The 5,829-nt window shown below is 36.8% G+C and overlaps 1 pseudogene; it reads left to right on the top strand.

Moving 5' to 3' along the window:
• Positions 1-4,746: 4,746 nt before the first annotated feature.
• On the top strand, positions 4,747-5,182 carry LOC132214540 (large ribosomal subunit protein uL24-like; annotated as a pseudogene).
• Positions 5,183-5,829: the final 647 nt, after the last annotated feature.

Genomic DNA, 5,829 nt, shown 5'->3' with positions numbered 1-5,829 from the left:
GAAACACTGGCTATGTCCCCTTGTGGAAGAATTCCCACTCTGGGAACTAGGATACCTAGATAGGCACAGTCCAGTGTTGCAGATTTTGGAGGCACAAATTCCTCAGTGGGCCACTGGAAGCGATGGTAAGTAAGGCCACTCCTCTTTTCACCCTTAGCTTTGGGGCTCAGGTATTCTACCTGCTGTAGTACAACATATGTTTTAAGTCTTTGAGGATGTGTACTAAGTCTCATCCTTGGATAAAGTCATTTCTAAATTGTCACCTCAGCTTAACCTTCATAAAGCCATTCCATTACTATATCAAGTGAGCAGCTTCTGGAAGGTGAGGTATCTAATAATGCACCAGCTGCATTTCCATTTCTTTAAAATGGGTTCCTTATAGGATATTGAAGAAAGAAATTGAGGAAGATATAGATAAGTGGAAGTATGTACCATGTTCATGGACTGGAAAAATTAACATCATTAAAATGTTCATATTACCCAAAGCAATCTATAGATTCAACACAATTTCTATTGCAATACCCCGAATAGCCTCAGAAATCTTGAGAAAGAAGATCGAAGTTGGAGGAATCACAATACCTAATATCAAACTATACTACCAAGCCATTATAATCCAAACAGCCTGCTACTAGATAAGGACAGGCATATAGATTAATGGTACAGAACAGAGAGCCTAGAAATCACTCCACACCTTTAAGGTCAATTAATATTTGACAAAGAAGGCAAGAGCATATAATGGAGTAAAGACAGTTTCTTCAATAAACAGTGTTGAGAAAATTGGACAGGTGCATGAAAAAAAAAAGTGAAACTTTACTAGACCAACTTATACCATACACAATAATACACTCAAAATGGATAAAAGATTTAAATGTAAGTCACGAAGCCATAAAAATCTTAGAAGAAAGCATAGGCAATATAATCTCAGACACCTCTTGTAAAAATATTTTTGCTGATCTATCTCCTTGGGCAAAGGAAACAAAAGAAAATAATAAATAAATGGGACAACATCAAACTAAAAAGATTTTTCGTAGCAAAAGAAACAATCAACAAAATGAAAAGGGAACCCACTGAATGGGAGGACATATTTGCCAATAATACATCTGTTAAGGGGTTAATTTCCAAAATATATAAGGAACTTATAGAACTCAACACCAGGAAGATAAGCCATCCAGTAAAAAAAAAAATGGGCAAAGAATCTGAATAGACACTTCTCCAAAGAGGACATACATCTGTTCAATAGAAATATGAAAAAATGCTCAAGGTTACTAATCAATCATCAGAGAAGTGCAAATTAAAACAACAATGAGGTATCACGTCACACCTGTCAGACTGTCTATCATCAATAAATTAACTAATGACACATGCTGGCAAGAATGTGAAGAAAAGGGAACCTTCATGCATCACTGGTGCAGCCACTGTGAAAAACAGTATGATGTTTTCCAAAAAAATTAAAAAAAAGAACTTCTTTTGGCCCAGCAATCCCACTTCTGGGTATATATTCTAAGAATTCCAAAGCACAAATTCAAATAATAGATGCACCCTTGCAGCATTATTTACACTCGCCAAGATCTGGAAACAGCCCAAGTACACATCAGTAGATGAGTGGATAAAAAAGCAGTGGTACATTGACACAATGGAATACTAACTACGTGGCTGTAAAAAAGAAGGAAATCTTACCTTTTGCGACAACATGGATGGACCTGGAGATTATTGTGCTAAGTGAAATAAGAAAAAGAAAATACCACATGATCTCACTTATGTGTGGAATCTAATGAACAAAATAAACTGATGAACAAGACAGAAACGGAGGCATGGATACATGGAACAGTCACAGAGGATGGGGGAGAGGGGACTGAATGAAAGAAGGTGAAAGGATTAGCCAAAATACTTTCATACATAATACATAGACACATAAAATAGTGTGGTGCTAGCCAGAGGGAAAGGTGGCTGGGGGCTGGGTGGATTTGGGCAAAGGGTGGGAAATGGGGACAGAAAGATACTTTGCCTGGGGTGATGGGCACATGCTGCAGTGGGCAGATGATGTTTTATTGAGTTGTATACTTGAAATCTGTATGGTTTTGTGAGCCAATGTCACACCAGTAAGTTAAATTAAAAAAAAAATGTGTTCCTTGCTCTGATCTCATATAGAATCACGTTAAATAAAAACTCTATAAGCACTAAAGGTCTGAAGACAAAAGGAAAACTCATACTCAGAATGTGAGTTAATTCCAGTCAAGATAAATGGCTGATCTTTCCAGAGCAGAACATTTCTGATGTAATTAACTTGCCTACAAGTAACTGATTGACTGCCCAAGGGAGGCATCCTACTGGAATTTAGTGCTTATCTCTGTCACTGTCATTTGGACATCCAGGAGATGTAGGCAGATTAGCGTTGGTGATGAAAATCTACATTCTTGGGTCCACGCATGGCCTTGATTTTCCCAGCCCTTTCAAACATCTGTGATATTGAATCAACCAAGGCATTTCTTTACACAGCTATTCTACCCTAGTTCAACCCGGAAAAATTTCACTAGTTGTACCACTATAGCACACCAAGAACTACATCCACTATCACTGTTATAATCCTCGTGGGCAGCTGTGAGGTATGTAACTTCGCTCCAAAATCCCATTTTAGAGTCTAATTCCTTGGAATACTGTTGACGCTCACAGTGACACTTAGTTGGGTTTCCCAGGAAACAGGTGATCTTTCCAAGTAGAATTTTTTTAGGTAGAGGGCTCTCAGAAACAAAGCTAGTGGGAAATGGAAGGAAACAAACTGAGCCAAGAGAGAGAATGAAATGTGATACTGCAGCAATAAAATTCTCAAGGTGAACTCGAACTCAGAGTGCTCTTTAGAGTTTCCATGATCAGGGTAGGGTATCAGCTTAGTTCCCATAGTTACCAACCATTAGATTCTGACTACTCCTGGGAAGGGGATTTACCTTGAGTGAGGCTGCTACCTTTGCTGAGAGCAGTTGCTAGAGGGGAATCCAACCCTGAGACATTAGCAGCTGATTCGTCCTGTTGCTGGGAAGTAAGATCTTTAATCGGGAATGGGAATGTGGGCAGCAAACCACAATATATAACACCTCTAAGTCAGAGAAAAGAAGGATAATTTTGGAGGTATGGGAATTTTGAAAATGTTTATACTTATTTTGTGTAATTATTTAACTTTCCCCAATCACTTTGGTTACACTTACACAATGGAATACTAATTACATGGCTGTAAAAAATTAGATATATCTCTAATAGGGATTGGCAAACATGTGTAAAGGGCCAGATAGTAAGTATTTTAGACTTTATTGGCCATATACAGTTCCTATTGCATAGTTTTCTTTTTTCTTCTTTGTTACAACCCTTGGAAATATCAGAACCACAATTTTCTCTTTAAATCCGGTTCAAGATATTTTATGCAGGATGGCTGAAGACTGAAATTTCCTTAAGCTATTTTGCTCTTTGCTCATAACTCTAACTTTGAAGGCTAATAAAATGATTCATTCAGGCTGCCACACAAACTGAATAACTGCTCAGTGAGCTAGGATTAACAGGTGACACAATATTCTGTGTCAGGGCATAGATCTTGGGCAGGAGGGGAAGAGAATCTGTGCTTTGATGTTGCTGCTAAGAGGCTCAGATTTATTATGAAGCCCTCCTTGGATAGAAAGACCAACCGTGAATTTATCAAGAAGCCTGCAAGCATTCTTAAAGTGATTTCTCTGCATCTCAAACAAGAGTCTCATATAGGTGTCAAAGTTAACTGAGACAAAATGTCAAAAATCTGAACATGAGGAATTTTTGTGTGCAAGTAAGTGATGTCATTAGCCTGAAAATGTGTCTTTCTACTTAAAATGACCTTCCAACCAGATGATTTTTCTGACCTAGATTTTTTACCTTAATAGTCCCATTTGCTTTCTACTTGTCTAAATGCTGGTTTGGTTTTCATTCATATGTGCCAAAAAATAAATATGCAAACAATATTTCTTACCTTTTAGACATCATCAATAAAGTTATGAGAAACGTCTGCTTCTGCTGGTGAAAAGCTTTGAGTAACTCTTCTTGGAAAACAACTAGGACATCACACATGACAGCTAAATGTCCAAACAACACTGAACAGGCAAGATTCTTGCCAAGTAACTAGTTCTAGAATTTGGGCTGCAGGACTGAGCTAAGACCAGTTACTCTACCTGAGGCACCTAGAAAAGAAGCAGATTCTAGGAGAGTGCTGAGGATCTGGCCAAGGAGACCGAGATCAGCCTTCTGGTCAACTGCAGGGATGTTAATATGACAAATGTAAGGACCAGCATTCATAAAAAAAGGAAACACAACATGAATAGAATTGGGAGCAAAGCAAGGAAGGTTATAGGCAATTTTTAATGAACATAAATGGAACTGAGATCAGAAAATGTATTGAGCTGGCTTAAAGGTATCAGAGAGATAGGCAAAATCCCCAAAATATTAATGGTCTTCTTAGGATACACACTGACATATATAAAATAATGTGTACAATTAAGCACTATCAAATCATTAATATTCTTAAAAGCACCTACTTCTTTGCCAGTCATATTCAGAATACTTCTACATGGTCTTGTTATATTATACAGAAAGAGACAGGGTATAATAACCACATGATCTCATGCACTAGACATGGCTGATTGGTGCTGTAGTACTTGACCCCAAACCAGGCAAACATTGTCTAGCCAGCAACTATAAAAATTTCTTTCTTAAGAAATACATAGAAGTGTCAAAATGAAGTTCAATCCCTTTGTGACTTCTGACCAGAGCAAGAACCATAAAAGGCATTTCAATGCACCTTCCCACATTCGCAGGAAGATTATGTCTTCTCTTTCCAAAGAGCTGAGACAGAAGTACAATGTTCAACCCATGCCCATCCGAAAGGATAATGAAGTTCAGGTTGTTTGAGGACATTACAAAGGACAGCAAATTGGCAAAATAGTCCAGAGTTACAGGAAGAAATATGTCATCTACATTGACATATGGGAGAAAGCTAATGGTACAACTGTTCATGTGGGCATTCACCCTAGCAAGGTGGTTACCACTAGACTAAAGCTGGACAAAATCCACAAAAAGGTCCTTGAACATAAAGCCAAATCTTGCCAAGTTGGAAAGGAAAAGGGCAAATCCAAGGAAGAAACAATTGAGAAGATGCAGGAATAAAGTAATAGTAAATACAACTTTCATTAAAAACTTAAAATGAAAAAAAAATTTATGTAGGTTTCAGGTGTGCAATTCTATAATACATTGTCAGTATATTGTATTGTGTGTTTACGACCCCAAGTCAGTCTCCTTCCATCACAATAATTTTTGATAGTGTTAGAGTTAACTTCACTCATAGTTTATAATTATTCAAAATCATTTAATATATGTGTTCCTTTTATCTTTATTTCTTCTTCTTCAAATTAATAATGATTATCCTCTATTGTATGCAAGAGGAAAGCTAGAGTATATATTTCTTTATGCAATAAAATGATTTTTAGCTGAGTTATCAAAAACTGAGTTAAATAGGTAAAGTTAAAAAAAGGACAATTTCATTATTTTCATGATGAAAAGGAGAAAATTGGATAATTTTTCTAGGAGAAAAAAAGTCCAAAGGGAAAATATGCTGTCTTAAGAAAAATCCTATCAAAGTTTGTTGGCTACAACATGAAAAATCTCAAATAAGAAAGAATAAACAGAAATTCTAGTTGAAAAGTAGGCATTCCCAAATTTGTTATAAAGGTCCAAAGACTGCCATTTACTTATCTTGATACCTATTTTTATTCCTTTTTTTTTCATCTTTCAGGCTTTGTACTCTTTATACCCTTGGATAGC

The sequence above is a fragment of the Myotis daubentonii genome, chromosome 13 (genome assembly GCF_963259705.1).
Source record: "Myotis daubentonii chromosome 13, mMyoDau2.1, whole genome shotgun sequence".
Taxonomy (NCBI): Eukaryota; Metazoa; Chordata; class Mammalia; order Chiroptera; family Vespertilionidae; genus Myotis; species Myotis daubentonii.
The sequence above is the reverse complement of the archived record's forward strand: the minus strand, read 5'-3'. Positions and strand labels throughout refer to the sequence as shown.